Source organism: Pan troglodytes, chromosome 1 (assembly GCF_028858775.2).
Source record: "Pan troglodytes isolate AG18354 chromosome 1, NHGRI_mPanTro3-v2.0_pri, whole genome shotgun sequence".
NCBI lineage: Eukaryota > Metazoa > Chordata > Mammalia > Primates > Hominidae > Pan > Pan troglodytes.
In genome coordinates this window covers 53,709,716-53,734,862 of record NC_072398.2, presented here as the reverse complement: position 1 = coordinate 53,734,862, position 25,147 = coordinate 53,709,716, and positions in this window count along the sequence as shown.

Here is a 25,147-nt window from a genome sequence, read left to right as displayed (position 1 = left end):
TTGCATTGTCTTTGCTGTTGAGATGTTTGACTTTCTTGTATATTTTGAATATCAATCCTCTGTCAGATGGATAGTTTGCAAATATTTTCTCCCATTCTGGAGGTTGCTTTTTCACTCTACTGTTTCCTTTACTATGTAAAAGCTTTTCAGCTTAACGTAATCTCACTTGTTCTTGTGGCCTGTGTTTTTGAGGCCTTACTCTTAAAATTTATTCTCAGACCTTTGTTTTGAAATATTTATCCTATGTTTTATTTTAGTAGTTTCCTAGTTTCAGGTATTACATTTAGGTCTTGGATTTACTTTGAGTTGACTTTTGTACTGAGTGAGAGGTGAGGGTCTACTTTCATCTTTCTGCATATGAACATCCAGTTGTCCCAGTATCATTTATTGAAGAGATTCTTCTTTCCCCAATGGATGTTCTTGACACCTTTGCTAAAATCAGTTTTCTGTGGATAAGTGGATTAATTTCTACTCTGTTTCATTAATCTATGTGTCTGTTTTTATGCCACTACCATGCTGTTTTAGTTACTACAGCTTTGTTGTATGTTGTCTGGTAGTGTTTTTACTTCCAGCTTTGTTCTTTTTGCTCGGGAATTTCTTTGGCTCTTCCAGGTCTTTTTTGGTTTCATACAAATTTTAGGATTTTTCTTCCCTACATCTGTGAAGAGTGTCATTGCATTTTGACAGGGATTGCAGTGAATCTGTAGATTGCTTTGGGTAGTATGATCACTTAAACAACATTAATTCTTCCAATACCTGAGCATAGGATATTTTCTCATTTGCTTTATCCTCTTCAATTTCTTTCAACATTTTGTAGTTTTCCTTGTTGATGTCTTGCACCTCCTTGCTTAAATAATTCCTAAGTGTTTTTGTTTCTTTTTTCTTATCTGTGGTAAAGGAGATTACTTTTTCGATTTCTTTTTCAGCTAGTTCATTGTGCATATAAATGCTCACTATTTTTGTATGATGATTTTGTATCCTGCAACCTTACTGAATTTGTTTATCAGTTCTAAGAGTTTTTTGATTGAATCTTTAGGTTTTTCTTTTTTTTATTATACTTTAAGTTCTGGGATACATGTGCAGAACATGCAGGTTTGTTACATAGGTATACAAGTGCCATAGTGGTTTGCTGCACCATTCAACCCATCATCTACATTAGGTATTTCTCCTAATGCTATCCTTCCCCTAGCCCCCCACCATGTCATCTGCAATCAGGTAAAATTTGACTTCCTCCTTTCCAGTTTGGATGCCTTTTATTTCTTTCTGTTGCATAATTCATTTGGCTAGGACTCCCAGTACTATGCTGAATAAGAGTGGTGAGACTGGGCATCTTTTTCTTGTTCCGGTTCTTAGAGAGAAAGATTTCAGCATTTCCCTGTTCAGGGTGGTGTTAGCTGTGGAGTTGTTATTTCACACTCAGTTCTCAGTCCTACTCCACCATTTATCCATATCCCCACAGTTTTAATCTAAAGTAAATTTATATTTAATGTATGTATTAATGCGTATGCTCTCTTCTACTTCGAATGGTTTACTGACAGTTTGAAGAAATAAAGCAATGCATATCTGGTCTCCATGATAATTTCATTGTAATTCTAAAGTGCTGCCAAGGTCTTTGAATTGCAATGCGATCATGAGTGAATAAAACAATACCCATACTTTATTGCATCTAGTAAAAAAGTATAAAAACTAAATATGGAAATCCATGATATAGTGGCAAATATTCTCCAGGCAGACAGTCTTTAAAGTGAATGATATCAACAGGCTGGTGTTAAATATAGATAAAGATAATTGAACACATATATTGAAAACTCATCGGTTAATTCGGGATTATTGTTAGAAACTGTCACATCAAGGGCATGGAAAATAGAATAATGATATCGCTTATTCTTTGTGTTTTGTGTATGGCTTTCACTCATACTTATTTAAGATTTAGAGAAGGGACTCTTGCATACATTATTTGCTGTTTTCTTGACTGATACAAAAGCATGTCTGAGCATGCTTTACATATAATACAGTATATACACTACATGAAGATAATATTACTGTTAATGCTATTTTATTGATTTTAATTCCTGTGGTCATTGTGGTAGTTAAGTGAGTTTTTAAATCCTTCTTTATATATCCTCTAACTGTGCCACATTCCCAACATTCTTCTAATAATTTTCTTCAGTAGATTCTTCTCATTCTCTTGCATTTTATTTTTAAATTTTTATTTATTTATTTATTTATTTATTTTGAGACAGAATCTTGCTCTGTCACCCAGTCTGGAGTGTAGTGGGGCAATCTAGGCTCACTTCAACTTCTACCTCCTACGTTTTAGCTATTCTCGTGCCAAAGCCTCCGGAGTAGCTGGGACGACAGGCACACACCACCATGCCGGGCTAGTGTTTGTATTTTTAGTAGAGATGAGGTTCACCATGTTTGCCAGGCTAGTCTCAAACTCCTGGCCTCAAGCAATCCACCCGCCTTAGCTTCCCAAAGTGCTGGGATCACAGGTGTGAGTGACCGTGCCCGGCCCATCTTGCATTTTATTTAATTCAGCATTGAAAATCAACTCCCTGATTTTCCTTCTCTGTAATTCTGATTAAGACTTATTATATAACTGCCAACTTGCAAAAGTTCCCTGAAAGTTATGGTGGATTATATATTCCTAGTACCTTAAACTTGGCTAGCATAAAATAGACTATAATTAAATATCTGTTAAATGAATAAATGATATCCAGCTATGTTATTTTCTAAAATTGGCCACAGTATCCAAAGTAATCCCCAAATTCAGCTTTCTCAACATTTTTATGGCTTGAAGCCTCAGCAAAGCTACTGTCATCTATTATCTGAACTATTGCAAAACACTTCTGATTGATCTTTTTCTTCCCACTAACCTAGAGATTTACCAGCTATAAATATATATTTTACAGCTTTCTTAAAGCCTAATTGAAATAAAACAAACTATACTTAAAGTACTATTTACATTTTGATGTGTGTAAACACCTCTAATACTATCATCACAATCAAGTTAATGAAGACATCCATCACTCCAAATGTCCCCTGTGCCCATTTTTTAATCGCTAAATTCTGTATCTCAGCATCCCATACTGGAACCCCAGGCAACTACTAATACAGTTATTGTCAATGAGATATGTTTTTACATTTTTAGCAATTTTATATAAATGAAATCATGCAATGTGATGACTTTTGGATGTGCCAACTTAGTCTGACCTGGTGCCCAGAAATCTTTATTTTTGTTTGTTTCTGATTATAGAGGAATATAAATCATCTTCGATATTTCTTCCTCAGGCTTTGTTACTCACCTGAACACTTGCTGTCTAGTCTGTAAATCTTTTGGGTCCTCTTTCTTTGAACTTCCTTTTGTCTGGAACTCTCTTCTGTAAGCCCCAGCCCCTTTCTCAGACACAATCCTGTATTTTTGACCCAGTGAAATCGTTGTGCTCAACATGTGTTTCCCTTCCCCTTGCTGAAACCTGGATACTCTTTCATGTAGGAAGCTGCAGCAATTGTAGGGATAATTTCCTTTGTTTCCTATTTTTCAAGGACCACTACCCTTCATTTTCTTATGTTCAATGTCTTAAAAAATACATTTTCTCATTCTTGTTGTTGTTTCAGACTGGAGGGTAATGCCAGTACTGGTTATTCCAACTTGAATGCAAGTAAAAATCAATATTGTTAAAAGTGTAAATTTAGCCTAGTGTAGTGGCCCATGCCTGTAGTCCCAACTACTTGGGAGGCTGTGGTGGGAGGATCACTGGAGCCTGGGAAGCTGAGGAGGCAGGGAACTATGTTTACATCACTTCACTCCAGCCTGGGCTACAGAGTGGGAGTCTATCTCTAAAAAGTTAAATTAAATTAAAATAAGTTATTTCAATCGACCCCTTTTTGAAACTACCAATAACATATTAATAAATATAGAATAAATTCAAACTTAGTTTTTATTTTAAGATCTATAAGATTATTTCTCCAAACTCATGTACCACAACTTCAACTTATCAATTCTGTTCTAACCACAGTGGCCTTACTACCTTCAAACAGAAAACTCTGCTTTCTAATTCATTGTTCTTGTACTCACTTTTTCATAACTCATTGTTCTGTACTCAGCTGTCCTTCTATGTGATATGCTCTTTCCTCAGATTGCCACAGTTGCCTTTGTGCTATCATTAAGCTGTCAGTTACATTCTTGTGCTTCTAACCATGATGGAGCAGATTGTATCAGAGTAACTCACTAACTCCCCCACAGAGATACATATCAACTATGAAAACTGGATACAATATTTGGAACTGATATTTGAAGTCTTTAGAGAGCATAAAAACAGCGAGGACTTGAGAGGTTATGATTCCAGAGAAAAGAGAAGCAATTATTCTCCATGGTTTTTGCCAATTCTTATCATAGAGAATAAAAGTTGAACAAAGAGTGGCCGACTGGGACTTGACAAGGTCTCACTTAATAAAGAAGACAGACCTTGCTATGAAATAGAGAGACCCTAGCTAACACCCTTGCTTTCTCTGAGACCAGATAATGCTATGCCCTAAGGGCAATTCTGTGCTCAAAAGAAGGGATTATACCCTGGATGTGAGGGCAAACAAAGCAAAGATCAGTTTCAATGAAACCTCAAATTAGCTTTGAAATGATCAAAGTTATTTGCTTATACTTAATTCTGCATAGCAGGTACTTAATAAGAGCTTTAAAATAACTAAGCGTAATGTAACAAATAGATAAAACATGGAAAATGTATCAAGACAACTTAATTTATAAAACAGAGCCAGTGAAGATAATAGAGGTGAGTAATGACATAAAGGAAATTAAGGAGCTGATAGATGGGTTTAATAGATTAGAAAACTCAGAATTTCAGTAGCGAATATCAGAACTGCAGCATACAGAAAAGTAGGAAAGAATAAAGATAAGAAGGTAAGAGATTTATGGGTTAGATATCTAGCAATATGTATAAATGATAACTCTAAGAAAAATAATCATTATCAATGAAAGTGTCACATAATTTTCCAAAATGAGCAGGAAAAAAAAGACACAAATCTATAGATTTAAGTTAAAGAAAGTTTATGAACCCCAAGCAATATAAACACAAAGGAAAGCACACTAACATGCATTAAATAAAACTTCTGATAGCCAAAGAAAATAATCTTTAAAACTAGCAAGAGGCTGGGTGTGGTGGCTCGTGCCTGTAATCTCAGCACTTTGGGAGGCTGAAGTGAGCAGATCACTTGAGGACAGGAGTTCCCAACCAGCGTGTCCAACATAGGGAAACCCCATCTCTACTAAAAATACAAAAAATTAGCTGGACATGGTGGTTCATGCAGGTAATCCCAGATACTCAGGAGGCTGAAACACAAGAATTGCTTGAACCCACGAGCCAGAGGTTGCCAGGAGCCAAGATCATGCCATTGTACACCAGCCCGCACAAAAGAGTGAGACTGTCTCAAAAAGAAAAAAAAAGAAAAGAAAAGGAAAGGAAAAAAAAGCTAGAAATTGATAATTTACCTTCAAATTAGTAATAAAATGCCTAGGAGCTAACTTCTCAAGAAGTGATCCAAGGCAAAAGAAATTGCTGTTGTATCTTTAAAGTGGTGACAAAAATTAAATTTTTAAATAGAGTTCTATATGCAGTAAATATACTTTAGATATAAAATGAAATGAAGGCATTTTCAAAAATAAACAAATCTGAGAAAATTAATAGCCAGCAAAATTTTCACTAAGACTAATAAGGAAAGCTCATTAGATAGAAGAATTATGTTCCAAATAGAAATGTGATAATAAAGAATAGAATGTAAATCACCAGGAAGTGTAAATATGTGAGAAGTGTAAATTAATATTGACATTTTAAAACAACATTTAGAAATTTATGGTGAGTGTTAAACTATAGGTGGAACGAATATAAAATACATGTCAATGACAGCACAGCAACCATTAAAGGAACAAAAGGAATATAATGTTGTACGGTTCCTACATTACCCGAAACACGGTAAAAATGCCAACATAAGGTAGACTTTGTAATAAGACAATGTCGTTGTTGTTATCTTTTCAGAAATTGCTAAATGAATACCAGAGAGCTAGAAAAAAATGAATTGATGAATCAAAAACAACGCAAGAAAAGTGAAAGAAATAAAAATATTTTTGACATATAGGAAATGAATATTGATATGATGGATTTAACCCAAATATGGGAGTACTTACATTAAGATGCAGGCACAAAAATAAAACAAAATTTGTTGGAAGTTGTTGGAATTGATTGAAAAATACATGCTGCACACAAGACTGATATCTTAAACATAATGACTCAGAATGTTTCAAAATAAAAAGATGAAAAAAAGATATTTCACAAAAAGACAAATAAAAAATCACTAGTTCACTGGTTCAGAGACATAATCCCTTCTCATAAAGGTCATAGTATTTTATTTATTTATGTCTCTCTCCACCCGCTTGCCAACAAGAATATAATCTACCTAAGGAAAGCTGTACATGGATTCTCTAACTAAATAATCTAGAAGACTACTTGGCACATAGGAAGTGCTCAGTAAGTATTTAAAAACATTTTGTTATTTATTACCTGTATACCAGTCTAATCTTCATTTTTATCCCCAAATGCTATTTCATTATACTAATTATTCTGAGGCACCTCTCTCTTCTCCTTATCAACCTGCCTAGTCTTACCTGCACTTTTCATGTGAACCCTTTATTCTTTAATATATGGCTAAACTCTAATCCTGGATGAAATCTAGTTTGTCTTTCCCTTATACTTGGGTGAGTTTGAACAATGCCTGATGATCTTACGATGTCCTATAATCAATTCAATATGATATTTTAAACTCTTCTCCATCTTTATATGGTCTACCATCTCACCTCTCTGAATATAAGATCACTTTCTATAACTGAAAAAATGTAAATAGAAAATAAAAGAAAAAACTATTATCTATCTATTGCCATACCAGATTTATATGTATGTGGATAGAATTTAAGCATATGAAAAATTTCAGTTTCTATCCGCAATAGCTTAAAATGTTTAGAAAATATATGCAGTTCAAATAGACTTAAAGCAAAACTGATTCTCCTTAATGAAGACTAAAATCAACCTTCAGCAAAGTACAAGTGCTGATTTTCTTTAGCCTAGGATGCAGAAAATTGTGTGGACCAGGCCTAGGACCTAATAGTCAGAGTGTCCAAACTCTAAGAACGGTTAATGCCCAACCAAAGAATCTCTGTTATGTGTATCAAAGTCCAGCTTTTCTGTTGCACCAGTAATTGCGGTTTTAGACCATGAATTTTAAATCACTGTAACTAGGCTCAAACACAACTTTATTAATCAAAATAGGAACCATTACAATCAACACATTTTTGCCAATGAGAAATAAGTTTGTTTATTCCTGTAGCATAGAAATTCATGCTTTGGGATTTGATGAATTATTGGAAAGCATTTTCTGCATCCTGCTGGTTGTGGAAACATTTTCCCTGCAAAAAGTTGTCGAGATGTTTGAAGAAGTGGTGGTTGGTGAGAGGTAAGGTGAATATGGTGGATGAGACAAAACTTCATAGCCCAATTCATTCAACTTTTGAATGGATTCACTCAACTTTTGAATGAATTCATTCAACAACTTTTGAATTCAATTCACTCAACTTCTGAAGTGTTGGTTGTGTGATGGCCATTGTTGTGAAGAATTGAGCTCTTTCTGTTGACAAATGCCGGCTACAGGGGTTGCAGTTTTTGTTGCATCTCATAGATTGCTGAGCATACTTCTCAGATGTAATGGTTTTGATGAGATTCAGAAAGCTGTAATGGATCAGACCTGCAGCAGACCACCAAACAGTGACCATGAACTTTTGTGTGTGTGTGTGTATGCAAGCTTGTCTTTGGGAAATGCTTTGATGTTTCTTCTTGGCCCAACTACTAAGCCAGTCATTGCTGGTAGTTGTATAAAATCCACTTTTCTCCACACATCACAATCCAATTAAGAAATAGTTTATTGATTTTCTGTAGAATAAGAGAAAATGACACTTCAAAACGATGATTTTTAAAATTTTTGCTCAGCTCATGAGGTACCCACTTTTCGAGATTTTAACCTTTCCAATTCACTTCAAATGCCGAATGACTATAGAATGGTCTATGTTAAGTCCTTCGGCAACTTCTTGTGTAGTTGTAAGAGGATCAGCTTCAATGATTGCTCTCAACTGGTCATTGTCAACTTCTAATGGCCAGCCACTATGCTCCTCATCTTTAAGGCTCTTGTCTCCTGTGCAAAACTTCTTGAACCACCACTGCACTGGACATGTGTTAGCAGTTCCTGAGTCAAATGCATTGTCGATGTTGAGAGTTGTCTCTGCTGCTTTACGACCCATTTTGAACTTGAATCAGAACATTTCTCAAATTTGCTTTTTGTCTAACATCATTTTCGTAGCCTACAATAAATATAAACAGCAAGTAATAATTCTCAAGCAAAAAAAGCTAGAAATGTACATTAAAATGATATATATCATAACCACATTTATTTAAGAATGTATTTCAATATCAAATGGCAAATTTCAACAATGCAAAAACCACATTTACTTTTACAACAACCTAATAGAACTCCAATAACTGAGATGGGTACATCTAAATGGATGCCTAAGAAAATTTTGAAACTCTGGACGCCTAAACCATTGGAGCTTGGAAAAGTAGCTCATCTCTCTCTTAAGTAACTACAGAATGCTGACTTAAAGGCAGTGAAAAGGCCTGTCTCCTATCACACAATATTTTTTCCTTCAGGATTTGTCCATCCTTCCCTGCTATACACTAGACTTAACTAATGTTAAGTCACGAAATAACCCAACTGACAACTGTGCAGCCTCATGAGGAAGGAAAGTGACTGTATCACAAAAATATCTAGTCAGTATGTAGCTGGGGGAGCACAAGTAGAATTTGATTTTGATAATTCTTGATCCGGGGAATAGAATACAAGGTTGAATATGACATAATTTACTTATTTAGGATAAAATTTTCAAGATACAAATTTTAATACTCTGTCAAGGGTCCCAAGGGATAGTATAAAGTGGTTACTAGGATAGATCTAGAAAGTGGAAAAGGAATAAACATGCTAAATGAAGTCAAAATGCCAACATTCCCATTGCAGATACTAGAAGAAGTCATTTAAAGGGTCAGGGAAATTGAACTGCTTGAATGGTTTTACTGTAGAAAGTCTTGCCAGATGACTATATTCCATAGGAAGACCTAGAAAAGTCAATATTTGTCAAGGCCATAAAAAATAGAATCATTAAAATGTTCATTAATGAGAAGGGCACCAGCATGTTCACTGGCTTCTCTCCTCTCCATCAGTAACTCAGGGCTGATGGCAGGAGAGTCAGTTATAAAACCAGGAACAATAAAAGAAGTAGAAATTAGTGAATGCCAAAACTGTAGTGATATAGTAAACATGCTTAGCAACCAGAAGCCAGGTGGGTGCAATTATTGTAAAGAGCAGCAGAGTTAGATTAGCAGCCAAGAGCCCCACCTAACCCACAGATATTTACATAGGCAGCAAAAAAAGAGTATTATTTAGCCTGTACAATGAAGAGAAATCAAGGAGAGATGACCTTTGATTTTTGTATCTTAAAGCACCACAATTACCTGCTAAGATTGCAGATCTGATCTCATTTTCAGACCCATAACAATTTTATCAAATTAAGGCCAGATCTTCAGAAGACATAGCCTGCAACACCATCACAAAAAGACATGCTAATGATTCTTCCAGCCTCCCTTAAGAAGGACTCATGACCATTTACTTGGGCAACTCCATTAAAAAAAGGAAAATGCCCAAACATTTAGAGAATTGTTTTCCTGAGGGTATCCTCTGACATTAATACCTGAAGATTTGAAGCACCATTGTGGCTCCCTTTTAGACTAGAGACTTTTGATGCCAGGTAATAAGTTTGTTCCTTGACATGATGCAGCAAACAGTGGGTCCACTAGGTCCTGAAACCCATCTGTTAGTCATTTCCCAGGTTCAAGACTTTATGATTGGGGTTTTTATAACTAGTTGTTGATGTACTTCCCACATTAGGCACTTGGGCTGTAAGATAAGAGCTATCAGAAAGAGTGATACCAAATGGAAGCCTCTATAACTAACAACCAAGATAATAAACTAAAAGTAATATTACATCATGGGGTAAGATGGCAGACATCATTGCACCTTGTAGGGTCTAAAGAATACAGGGGTGGTAGCCTCCAACATTTCTTTAATAAATTTATCATCTGGTTGCTGCAGAAACCAGACTGATCCCAGAGAATGACAACAGACTATCCAAAATTTAGTCAAGTTTTAGTCCCAATTGCAACTGCTGTGTCATATGTTGTATTCTTTTTTCTCGAGAAGATTAATACAATCTCAAGTACATGCTAAAAGCCACCAATTTGAGAAATAATTATTTTCCATTCTGATTAGAAAACAGATCAGAAACAGCACTCACATGAAATGGACAACAATATACATTTACAGTTTTGTTGTAAATCAACCTTCAGCAATACTACAGAGAGAACTGAATCTTCTAGATATCACTCTCAACATCACATTGATTCATATGACATTGATATAGCAAGAAGAAAGAAATAGGAGATGTGCTTATTTGGACCTTTTTCTCCAGGTAATATTGTATCATTTAAAGCTTTTAAGAAGAAGAATGGCTTGGTTGGAATTACACTTTAAATAAAATGCTGAGATCTTCATGGGGAACAGGTTTTACCTAAATACAGCTTGAGATGTGATAAGATAATCAGGAAGAAAGAGAGAGAGAAGAAAGAAAGAGAGAAGAAGGAAAGAGGAAGGAAGGAAGGCAAAAAGGAAGCAAGAAGGGAGGAAGGAAAGAAAAAAGGAAGGGAGGAAGGGAAATATCTCAGTGAGTTATAATAAATAGCCCCTGGTAGATATAAATGAATGTTGTGTCAAAATCCTAGCAAGGCACGGGACCTGGCATACTCAATTGAGATGAAGACGAAACAGATATATACTCAATATGAACAAAGATAATTTAATGAAGACACAATTTCAAAGTATTTAAAGTTATGAAAAATAAGCAAGCATTGCTGAGGTACTTAATAAGAACTCCTAGAAATTGGAAGTCTTAGTATATTTGGCCTGGGGGCAGGAGGAGGGAACAGGGTGAGTGGAGTTTAGATGAGAACTGTGGGAGAAGGGTCATCAGAAAGAGGTTCTAGTCTTAAAGATCCCAAACTACTGTCTGTGCCATGTGGTAAATTGGAGCGGATATATGTATTTACACATATACACACACACACATACACCACACACACATATACACACGTGTTACATATATATGTGTGTATATATGTTATATACATATATATATAATTTCTAGTAGGGATGGACACTGTAGGAATGATAGAGAAACAAGTGTTTTCTGTCTTTCATGTTTACCCTTTTCTCTCCAACATGATGTATTTAGGAAGGGTCAGCAAGAAAACTATCAGCTGGGAGAATACAGCAGGATAAATCTCTGCCAAAGCCCTGAGGGAAGACAGTGTGTCAGAGGAAATCTTGAAACAGAGGCCTATATAAAATACGTTTTCTACTGGGAAAGGTAGGAAGGTCTGGCAGCTCGCCTCTGCCAGTGTCATCTGTGGTATCACACATGGTGGAACTGGTGAGAGCCACTACGTATCTCAGCCCTCATAAGCTGATAATTAAAATCATGCTTGCACACCATTTTAGATGACTTATTTTTAATACACCATTGTTTTGAATGTTTTCAGGCAGAACTTATTAAAATGTCATATCATGCACTGTAACAATTGTTGAATAGGGTCTTAGACCAAGTGTTGCTTGATCTTGATGTCATCTACACATTAATAGCTATTTTAAATTGAGTAGCTAGCTACTGTATTAAAAGTACGGTAATGAGTGCTTTTCATTCTTTATCTGATTCAATCTTTACCATACTTTGAGGTATTTATTATTAACTATAGTAGTTTCAAGTGAGAAGACTAAAGCTAAGAGAGGATAATTGAAGGTAGTATAGAAGGTAAGTAAACTCATCGATTTTTGATTCAAGGTTTTTATGTTTAATGACTCAGCAACAGTTTTTATGTGACCAGATTATGTAATGCAATTGGAAAGATAAACATTTTACTCAAAAATAGTTATGCAAGACTGTATGTAATCAAATAAAAACAGTTTTGCCGAGAAAACAAATGATTATGGGGTTAACTGATAACAATACAAAACAAAGACGTTAGCATTGTTAGAAATAATTTATGAGATGTTAAAGAGTAGACATTATTCGATTTTTTTTTTTTTTTTTTTTTTTTTGACGGAGTCTTGCTCTGTCGCCCAGGCTGGAGTGCTGTGGTGCGATCTCGGCTCAGTGCAAGTTCCGCCTCCCGGGTTCACGCCATTCTCCTGCCGCAGCCTCCCGAGTAGCTGGGACTACAGGTGCCTGCCACCACACCCAGCTAATTTTTTGTATTTTTTAGTAGAGACGGGGTTTCACCGTGTTAGCCGGGATGCTCTTGATCTCCTGACCTAGTGATCCGCCCGCCTCAGCCTCCCAAAGTGCTGGGATTACAGGCGTGAGCCACCATGCCCGGCTGCCCATTATTTGAATTTGTAAGAATGAGTGAGATGGTTTAAGAATCTTTAAAGACAGAATAAATATTGTTGATGTTTTGGACATTCTCCTTTGTAAAGCTGATCTCAAGTGAGTCACAATTTTATCTCTGTGATTTCGTGTTTTATTGTACTTACATTTTCCTTAATTTCTTACCAAAATTATTTATTTGTCCTTGGTAAATAAGAAAACATTTGTAATGCTTGCAAAATTGAGATTTTCTGATTAGATATAAAGGAAAGAAACTTATTCTATGCCTAGCTGTGTCTTATTTGTTCAGCCTGATGAAATTTCATAAATCACAGAGTACCTTTGGGCCACAATAATCAAAGAGCTTCCCTAAAAGTAGACTACAATAATTATACTATAATACTTGCTATTTAAAATATCTTATATTACATAAATGATAAACTATAGTATTTAGTAATAAAAGGCTTGATTCTGTTATTTTTATGAGTAAGAATATTTTCAAAGTTGAAATTACTTTCCTATGTCTTTTCCTTCATAACAATCTGACAGCTGATTTGTGAATTTGTGTCACAGTTGGATGGTGTGCACCCATCTAAGAAATGACAAAAATAGAGACCTCTTGGAACAGATGGAAGGCACCCATGGATGGTTTCATCCACCTAGGGGATTGATAAATTAACTGAGGAGTTTGGGTTCTGATATTGAAATAGTGGCTTGCTAGCATTGCTGCAGAAGTAAGTCATCGATGACAGCTGCTGTTTTTAAGTATTTTAAACTCTTAGGGATGTCTGAGTTCTCAAGGCTCTTTATTTTACATTTGGAAGTTTCTTGTTTGCTTTTGTTGCTTTTTTCTTTTTTGCTGTTTTCTTTTTAAAATTTTTCTTAAGTGTTCTTATGGTGAGAAGGAAATATGTTGAGTATGAATGGGAGTAGAGATAATACATTGTGGTTAAGAAAAAGAAGGGGCTATTTATAAACTAAATACAGTAAGCAGTTTTGAGTGTTGCATTTTCATTGATTATTCTATTAAAACTTCTCATTCATAAGGTTCTTTTGTTAGAAACCCTCTAATATTACCCTATCACACCTGCCTCTCCTATATTCCTAATTGTACGAAATCCAGTATACCTAATTTGGGATTTCTCTGCCTCCCACCATTTCATTTCCTTTTTTCCCAGAATGTCTAGGATTATTTCTATAATGAAAACAAAATTACCTTAGATATATCATCTAGCCTTGTTTTATTTTTTAAGAAATTCCTAACCCTATGATTCCACCCTGATTTTATGTTTAGATTATTTTTGATTGCTTTGAAGTCTGATTTTAGGCCGTATTGGTCCATACCCTCCTTTTTAAGTTCTTAATGAATTACGATGATAAATTTAAGCATTTTTTAAGTTATTCTGTCACATCTCACTTCCTTATCTACCATCCCAATTAGTAATATGTAAAGCTAAATTACACACTAATTAAATTCATGGATATTTCTAAATTGGGAGTAGTCATTAACTGAAGAAAGAACAGTAACACAAAGTGTTATAATGACATAGAAACGTGAGAAGAAAAAAATTTTAAGAATTGTTCAACTTGAGAAAATGTGAGTTGTTAGGTAAAGAATAGAACAGGGCTTTTAGCTGTCTTTTCTTTTATTAAAAATGTTTGCACATATATAAATTCTGATTACAACCCTAGAGAGTGATGAACAGGTAATGATTGTTTACTTGAGCTTTGGAATATAGGGAACCTTTGGTTGCCAGTACATAATACCTTATCTGCATCAGACCATGTGGAGTAAATTACAGCTATCTGTCACTACACTGACTGCTCGTTTTCTTTCAGGTTGCATTTAGGGTGTAATTTATTTGAATATATAACACTATCTTACTATTTGGAGCAATGTACATGATCTTTAAGACAGGAACTGTAGCTCACAGCTGTTGAAATGAACAAGATTTGTGTTAAAGCTAATAACATTTATTTTTACCTCAACTTCCCTCCCAATGTATGTTGATTTAAAGAAATACTAGGGACACATATTTTATTTATTAATTTTCCTAATCATGGTTATCTTAATCAAAAACATTAACAGAAATATAAATAAACAACATAATTTTCTAAGGGTAATTGGATAATAATAATACCAGAACATAGTAAGTGCTTACATGTTAAGCAGTTATAATAATGAGAAAAATGTGCATAGCACACATATAACAAGTGTATACAGATTGAGATGATCAAGAAACAATCTTCATTTAAGTATGAATAAACAATTACATTCAATTAATGAAATAATGAGAAAGTCATGGCATTTTGCAACTTAAGTAGGTGACATTAAAAAACAAAAAAAAATTAAGAGCTGAAAGAGCTACAGGGAAATTCAATCTACAAAATAATAAAAGATTATATTAGTAAATAATCTTTGAGTTTTTGGCTAAGAGAATTGTGACAAAGAAGTGAATTATCATAGGTAATGGGTAGAACTAAAGCCTCCAGTTAAGTACCTTGAATTACATTCTAATGCTATAGCCACTGTACCCTATGGCCATCATACTGCATTCCATAGGGCCCATATTTCTCTTATATCTAGATGTTAATAACTCATCACTAAAACAGCAATTATCTGTAGCTCATTGGAACTTGGATGAATCTATCAACCATGAAAACAACCTTTTTCTCAGCAACTTCCTGAAGATTATAATGTATATGGTATTCCTGTTTTGAAGAATTTGCAACTAGGCTCTATGGATTTAAAAATTTCAAAAAATACAACAAAAATAAGTAGTGGTAATTGTTCATCTCTATATAACTATTTTTGAAAAAATATTATATTTAATTTCAGAAGAGAAAGAGTTCACTAAATAGAATCATTGGTTAAGGCTTTATCATTTGATAGATAAACTTCAAAGCACAGTAAACTATGAATCAGTAAAAAAGAAGAGAAAAGCATTATACATGGAGGGACTTGAATTAAAAACTACTTAGCTATAGAAAAATTATTTTATTTATCATGGATAATTTTATTTAAATAGATATTATTTTAGATGTATTATGAGGACAGTTCATAAAACAGTTTTAATTAGAGAATAATTTATTACTTTAAACTTTCAGATATCTTTGAGTTTTTGATATCCAGAAGGCAATGTTCTAAGTCTTGCAAGGAAATTAAGAGCAGCTTTGTAGAAAAAATTTGGAAATACATTTTATACCCTGTTCAATCATTCCACCTGAGCCTTCAGCAATGTGAATGATTTCAACAGCAATGGCCTTAAAATTTGACCAATGAAATAAACTGAGTTCTCAATTAGGTAGTAACATCGCCATAGACTATTACTTTGTGGACATACATGAATTAAGCAGATATATAATTAAATTTTTGGTATTTGATCAGATGGATTGCTACTCATTAAGGCTGAACAGAGCTCCATAAAATGGATTTGCAAGGAAATTCCATGTTGCTTCCATAAATTGTGGCATTTAAGAGAAAGTCTGAATCAGTAAAACTCATTTTTGGGAGCATACACAAGCAATTACTTCTTGGTATAATTTAGCTAACTCCTCATCTTCTCTGTTTCTTCAGTGTCATTCTTGATCTGATGACTATGTTTCTCTTATTATATTTCAAAACCTACCCCATAGACAAGACCGAGACCAAAAGTTGCATTTGGTATATTTATTACTTGCTTTCTTCACGTGCCTCCATGGTCAAGTACAGCTAAATCTACCTCCATTATTCTTTATTCAGATACTAACACTGATTTAATAAAGTTGAGTTCTTTCTTATTTATAGCCAGCCAACTTCCAGCTTCTACTAGCAAATTGCCCTAATTTGAACTCTGACATTCAATATAAGCATTTAAATTTTGTGGGCATAAGTATGGAACAAGGAAAGTAATATTTTAGAAGATTAATGTATGTAAAATGTGCAGAATGAATTGAAACAGTGTGGAAAAGAAGAAAAGAGTCTGTTACAATAGTTCAAACCTGGGGTGACATTGGCCTGAGCTGAGTGAATATTGTAACTGTACTGAGAAAAGCACAGATTTAAGTGCAATAATAATTTAAAGGGAAAAATCAACAGGACCTAGTGCTGACTACAGGAAAAAATATAAAAGAAAAAATGCAGCCTTGTTTTGGAACCCTGTAATTAACAGGCACAAGAATCAAGAGAAGAAACTGCAAAACCCAGAGAAGCACATGATTCATGGTAACAGATAGAGTTGACTTATACATGCGGAATTTCAGGCTAAAGCATCCAGGTGGAGACATTCTGTATGACATTCAAAAACAGAATTATGAATAAAAATTCAGGACTGGAGATTTATACTTGTAAGTTATAAATGCAGGAATAATACATAAATCTACTGTGGTAGATAAGATCTAAAAATAAAAGAGAAGGTACTGAAAAGGGGCTGAAAATTAAGGGTTTAATTGACAAAAGTGGTAAGACTAGAGCCAGTAAAAGACACACAGAAGAAAGACCAAATGACAAAAGGAAAGCAAATATAGTGTGATTTTAAAGAGCTCAAGAAGGAATATCAAAAACAAAACAAAAAATGGAGTTGGGGAAGAGAAAGAGAAAGAAAATAAAGAAAGGAAGATAATAAGATTCAACAACTTTTAAGGCATCTGGCAGGTTTCAAGAAGTGAAGGCTAAGGAAGACTAGTGTCTACTTGAAGATCAAAAGTAACACTGAAATTCTGGGTATAACATAACAGTTATATTTAGCATTAAATCTACATGTATTAGTGATCATATCTAGAAATAAGGAATGCTTAGTATTAAAATGAACAAAAAATCCACACAGACATACACACATATGCACGCAAAACCTTATTGTGAGTCTTACAAAAAATTACAAGCAGTTGCATTGATTGGTTGTTGTCTTAACTTCTTTAGGTTAATTACAGAAGCTTAAGGGTGTCTAGTAAAGAACAAAAAACATTATGTTAAGAACATTTTTTTCTATTAGTGCTTTCTTTTAATTGTTTTTTAAAAAGCTCTTAACAAAATTGTATCTTAGAAATGTTGCAATGAAATGTAGTTAATTGAAATTTTAAAATAACTGTATGAAATATGAAAACAGTAAATAATAAATGATATTTTGACCTGGAAGATAGCTGAAAAGTTTAATAATAGGTTAGAATGAAACTTTTGAAAATATTTTGAAAAACAGAAGTGATTAAGCCCTCACTTTATTTTTTAAATTTTATTTTTCTATTTATTTATTTATTTATTTATTTATTTATTTATTTATTTATTTATTTATTTGAAATGGAGTCTCACTCTGTCACCCAGGCTGGAGTGCAGTGGCACAATCTCAGTTCACTGCAACCTCTAATTCCTGGGTTCAAGCGATTCTCTCACCTCAGCCTCCTGAGTAGCTGGGATTACAGGCATCTGCCACCACACCTGGCTAATTTTTGTATTTTTAATAGAGACGGGGTTTCATCATGTTGGACCAGGCTGGTCTCAAGCTCCTCAGATGATCCACCTGCCCCGGCCTCCCAAAGTGCTGGGATTACAGGCATGAGCCACTATGCCCCGCCAAGCCCTTGATATTTTAAATAAAGTACTATGTTGACCTTAGTTTGAGAAAATATGTATTATATTTTGCAAATTATATAGGATGCCTAAGTAATTAGCTCTAGTTTGAACAAAATCAGCAATTAATTTAAGAACAAGGTTTTATGTATCCTAGTGAAGGCACCTTACAAAAGTTATTTTTACTTAAAAAGATCAACCCCTACTTCACTCTCAAGTATTTTGAGAACTTAAAACAGAGTTCCCATTCAACCCAGCAACCCTGGTACTGGATAGATACCCCAAGGAAAATAAATAATTCTACCAAAAAGACACACGAATTTGTATGCTCATTGCTGTGCTGTTTCCAATAGCAAAGACATACAATCAACCCAGGTGTCCATCAGTGGTAGACTGGATAAAGAAAATGTGATACATATACAACATGGAATACTACACAGCCAAAAAAATAATGAAGTCGTGTCATTTGCAGCAACATGGATGCAGTTGGAGGCCATAACCCCAGGAAATTTAAGGCAGGAACAGAAAACCGAATACCACATGTTCTCACTTATAACTGGGAGCTAAACACTGAGGACACATGAACGTACACATAGGCACAATAGAGAGTATAGACAACCAGAGGAGGCAGAAAGGGAAGGGTCATAGGTTGAAAAACTACCTATTGGGTTCTGTGCTCACTATCTGGGTGATAGGATCTATACTCCAAACCTCAGCATCATTAAATATTCTCATGTAACAAACCTGCGCACATATCCCCTGTGTCTCAAATAAAAGTAGAAAGTTAAAAAGAGAAAACTTATTTGGCTCCCAGGCACACTCATAACATACATAAGATTTTTTATAGCAGAGCAATAGAAAGGGCTGAAATTATGTCAGGATTTACAAATTTGTTTATATCGTTCAAAATGTTATATAAGTCCTCTCAACAATAAAAATAATCAAATTTCTGATACATGCCAACATAGATTAATCTCAAAAGCATTATGCTAAGTGAAAAAGTTGGACTCAAAAGGCTACACACTGCGTGATTAAATGTGTATAAATGACATTCTATAGAAAGAAAATCTATAGGTCTGGGAAATGAAATGATCATTTCCAAGTTGTGGGGAAGAGCAGATGTAGTGCAAAGGGGCACAAGAGTACTTTTTGAGGTGATAGGAGTATTCTGTACCCTGTGATTTGATAGTGGCCACTCAACTGTATGCATTTGTCAGAACTCTTTAAACTCTTTTTTAAAGCAGTGAATTTTATTGAACTTTTTTTGAACTTTTAATTGAACTTTTTTATTGTAAAACTTACTTCAATACATTTGATTTTTTTTAAAGAGTATGTGCTCTCAGGCATGAAGAAGAATGGTGTATCTGAGTATCATTTAATTGCCAATGACATTTATCAGTGATTATCAGTGACCTTGCACATATTAAGCTTGTAATAATTATATAAGAGGTGAAAAATAAATATAAACTGTTTTACATGTAAGATTTTAAATTGTTCTTTTAAGATTAAAGGCTAGACTGCATTATATAATCATCTATTTTAGTAGCTGATACAGTGAAAGAAGCCAATCCTTGAATTACTAGACCTCTACTCCAAACTGTTAGCCAAATGTTCTGGATTAACATGAACTCCTGAACATAAAGATTAATATACAATTTTCTCTTTCCTTAGAAAAAAAAGTGTTCTCTTTTCCTTATGCTCTAAAATTTCATTAAATTTTCTGTAATGTCTTTAAGCAGGAAATTCTATTAATTTATTTTCTTTTAAAGATGAATAATATAATGTGAAAAACAGATCTGCCATTTGTACAGGGCTTGTTTTGTGGTTGAATGTTATTAATACTATTATAATAGTTTCATAAAGCAGATAAAGACTGGGCTTAATATCATTAACATAATTATATATAATACATTTCATTTAGTGCCTTTTCCACTGTGGGGGTTCTTTTATTACTGAGGCAGTACGGAAAGGGTTTTTCCTAATTTATTCCACATTTTATTTTCAACATGAAGTGCTAAACCTATTGAACCATAGACCTTTGGTGAATTGATCTCTTCACTTGCAGTATTTACCGCTCCGGTAAATTAGGTGTACATAATAACCAGCTGTCGACCTCTAGATGCAACAGAGTCAAGCTGCATAAATTCCCATTCTTTCAGATACGTATATTGCAATGCGTTTATCTGAGAAGTTGGTCTACTGCTGCTGTAAATAATTTCATACTGTGGAAACTAATTTCATGCCATCTTTGCTTTCATTTATTTAAAAATAAGGAAAATTTGTGATAAAAGTTCAGCCATAGCAGCAATACTGTCAAAGTTTTAATTGAGGACATTTTGTATTACAGAAGTTCCACATTTAAATTATATACACTAAGATTATATATTTGATATCTGAGGACCACCTTTTCTTGATAAAATCATCTATATTTTAGAGAGAGAATTGTCCATTAAGTGTGTCACAGTACTTTTTATACTTTAATTTCAATTCTGCCAATGAATAAATAACTGGAAAAACTCTTTCAAAAGTTAGAAAAGTCATTCCTTGAATAGAGCTGATTGGGAAAATAAGTAATATAAATGACTATGGCAAGTAAACTCAACAACCAGGGAAATAATATTTGTCAAAAGTAAAATTTTCTAAATTTCCCATGTATGCTTGGAAGACAAAACAAAACAACACACACACATACACACACAAACACACACACATTCATTGAATAGTATAGTTTACCACAAAGGTACAAGAGATAACATAAGAGGGTAAGTGCAGTTTTACTGCATACAAACCTCTAAGAAGAAGTCTTCATTTTAAAACAAGAGAATCATTTAATCTGTTGTTGCTCCATTGAGGAAAAATCTACCTAGGCAAAATGCTAACAGCATGAAAGGTAAAGTTCAGCAAAAAGAACTTAAGGGATTATCGAAAGTTCCAAATTTGCCATTTTGGAATAGGATTTTAATTTTAAAATTTGATGGTATTATGGTTATAAATAGATTAATAAATTCATAGCAAAAGCTGACTTTGATAATCAAGAGCCAATTGGTCTTTTCTCAGTCAGAATAATATGGAGCAGAAAACTGAAATGAAATTGCCCTAAGGAAATTTTTTTGATTGACAAAGAAATCATGATACGAAATGCAATTTTATGTGGGTATTCTTGACAATTATAGAAACATTTTTTACAAGTAAGTATTGTGTTAACAGCTTAGTAAAATTAAAATATTAGCAAGGTAGTAATTAGCTGTGTTTCATTTTAAATAGGTGTTCTAAAATGAAGGCATTGTTAAAAATTCCTATTTTCAATTTGTTAAAAAGAAATGGTGAAACAATGTCTACATGTATTTCAGATTGCTGGTGAATGAGTAGAGCCAGGCCAGGTGCACATTAGTACTAGCAGATAGACCACTGTTTCTACCACAACATTATCTCTTTCCCATATGTACAACATAGCATTGATGCCTCTGTTCTGGAGTATAAAAAAGAAACTTAACTCTATGCCCTAAAAGAACCTGAGGGTGGGGGTTATTCCTGTCATAGGTGAAAGCTATTTAAAAACCAAAAATCAAAAGCAAGCAAAGACCTCGACAGGTAATCATTCTCTGAATTGTGCACAGCTAATTTTTCAGTGAAACCAGAATTTTCTCCCCCAAAAAACTGATAATTTGAAAGTTCTAGTGAAAGACGTAGACTGGCTGTTGCAATAATAAACTCGGATTTACTATATATGTGGATTTTACTGGTGAGAATCCAGTAGTCAATAGTTAGGTTTTAGGCAAATTGAATAAATTCCGATAATTGATTACCCCACAAACTCACTATGACCATGTTGCAAATGTCATACTGACTTGTAAGAGTGGTGAGCACAAAGTAACAGTTACAGGGAAAAATTAAGCATCTCTTCTCTCATGTATACATCTAATTTCAAAGCATGTATTTTAGATGACATACCGGAAAATAATATTTGCAATAACAGTATATTGGATTATATAAAAGACATCCCTTTCAGGCCACATTTCCCAGTCAACAGATCCTGAAGGTTATGGTGTAAGAATTCCCGCTGACTTTTCATAAAACCCTATATGACCAAAATTAATGAACCATCAGATTCTTATATACTCACATTCTAGTTAGATGCTGCTGAGATCTTGGTGAAATCCTATAAGGACAGGGAATGTTTTACTCCTCCCAAAAACCTTCCACCCAAGTTTAATTCTAAAACTATTATTTTTAAAATAGTTTGGTATTTTAAAAAATTACATTAATCCATATTTTCTCACTCTGATTAATGGTATATAAGCACACATTGAACGAATCGGGTATTAGATAAGCACTGAAACTGAGATATTTCCAGCCTACTGAAGACAAGTTGGATTTGATGAAAGTTAAAATAATGAGATGCTTCCTTTAATTATTATATTATTCATCTGACAAAAGCAGCTTTAGTTTAAAATGTAATAAACCTTTTGGATAAATATTATTGCAAGATTTGGGTAAAGGTAGGTCAGACTCTGAAATCTCAGTTCTTATAAACAAACTCTCATTTATATATTTAAATATTGAGTATTAACATCATAAAAGGCCTTCTGAGTTCTATTAGGAATTTGGAAAATGTGATTCGGCTTCACATTTTATTACATCGAATGTTATCAAAAGCCAGAAGAGCTTGAACATGTGAAATTATTTTGTTCATAGTTGGATAAGAAGAAATGTTATTTATTTATCTCTCAGAACTTAACTTCTGGACTATTATTGAGAAGTTGAAAATAATATAGTAAGTATCTTAGGATGTCAGGTTAGGACAAATTTCTTATCAGAGAAATACTTTGATTCCAGAGCCCTTGCTGAAATGTTAGGACAAATTTCTGATCAGAGAAGTACTTTGATTACAGAGCCCCTGCTGAAATGTTGGAGTGGATATTGCAAGAGGGAGCACTAGTGTCCATGTTAGTACCACATGAATATGATTCAAAATAAACAGTCTGGATAAATTATTGATATATGTTTATCTTAATCCACTTTTGCTGTTTATAACAAAAGTACCATAAACTAGATGTTTTGTAAACAATAGAAGTTTATTTCTTATACTTCTAGAGGCTGAGAAGCCTGAGGTGCTCGTGTATTCAGTGTCTAATGAGAACTTGCTTCCTGGTTCATAGATAGCTATCTTCTCACTGTGTCTTCACATGGCAGAAGGGAAAGTGTTTTCTATGTCTCTTTTATAACGACACTAATCCCATTTTTGAGGTATCCATCCTCATGACCTAATCATCTACCAAAGACTTCACCTATCAATACCATCACACTGGGACTTCGGAGTTCAACTGAGAAATCTTGAGAAGACACATTCAGTCTATGGTAATATTATAAGATAGCTCAGACAATATATCTTAGCCTTTCAGTACTGAACAGGGAGACATAAATTAGTGCTTCTAGGTTATCACTTTACAATCTGACCACAAGAGTATTCCAGTCTGTTCCAGTTTCAATGAGAACACAGAGAAGTCCAATTGCTTGTCTCAATACTTTTATTGCTTTCTCCCTTTTTCCCAACAATTCTTGAGGTTAGATATGTATAAAACACTGGTAAGGTCACATCTGAACAGATGTCTAAAATATGTGAAGAAATAGGACAGTGAAGCAGTTGGATATCTAGAGAAAAAACATTTTGTGTAGGGAAAACAGCAAAAGAAGGGCCTTGAGATAAAAGCATGTTTGATGTGTTTGAGAAAGAGCAAATAAGACAGTGTTGTTTGAGCAGTGAGCCAGGAGATGAGGTTGATGAGGCATTAGATTGTTCAGACACACAGTAAGTTGCAGACCTTCATAAATACCTAGGCTTTTACTCTTCCTGAGCTGTAAAATCAATGCAGAATTTTGAGCAGAGGAATTGTGCGATATAAAATATATTTTCAGAGGAGCACTCTGTCTTGGCAAAAATATACTGTAAGAGCTAAAGAACAGAAGTGGAGTAACCACTTATGAGACTGTTTTCATATTCCAGAAGACAGAGGACGGTGTATTGGACCAAAGTGCTAGCAAGGAAGTAGGTGAACTTGTAGTCAGATTCTGGATATATGTTGTACTTAGACCCAACAAAATTTGGTGCTGAATTAGATGGTGTGTGAAAACAGAAATAATTCAATAATGACTGTAAAATTATTTGCCTGAGAAAATTGGATAGTTTTCTATTTCTATCAAGAAATAGAAAACTGCAGTGAATACAGGACTACAAGATTTGGGAAGAGGTCGATGATATTGTTTTAAATATTTTCTTTTGAAAATCTTATTAAAAATCCAAGGGGAGGTGTTTGTTATCCATTAGATATACAAGATAAGATGTTATAGTAGACTACAGGCTGAAGTTATATATTAAGGAGTTGTCAAAATGTGTAAGTATTCAAGCCAAAAATATAAATGAGTTTGTTTATGAGAAAAAAAATAGAAAAGAAGTAGTCCAATATTTAAAGGTAAGAAAATGTATAAAAGAGACAGAATAAGAACAAGCAGGAATTTTAATAGATTGTTTGGTTAGCTCTTTTGTTTTTATTTTAGTTTATTTGTTTTAAGATGGTTAAGATTGCATATTGATAGGTTGAGAGAACAGATTTGCTAGAATGATAAAACAGATAATACAGCAAGGGAGAAAATAATTGTTGGGGCAATGTCTGAGTAGGTAATAGTGGAAAATTGGTTTCAAACAGTGGTATGGATAATTCAATGGCACTAATAGGAGAGAAGGCAGAATATGCAGACATAAATGTGGGTACACTGATAGTTACGGTGGTGAGACCATGGAGACTTATCTTCTGATTGCTTTATTTCCTCTGTTCAATAGCAAGCAGAGCCATTAACAGAGACTGAAAATTAGAAAGGTTGAATTTGGGGCTTAAATAAGGAGATTTAAATTGTAGCCCATTAGAATGAAATTACTGGGGAAATACAGCAAAACTTTCAGATAATAAGAGCCCACTGATGGTCATTAATTTTGAACTAGGACCAGTCACCATGGTTTTGTGATG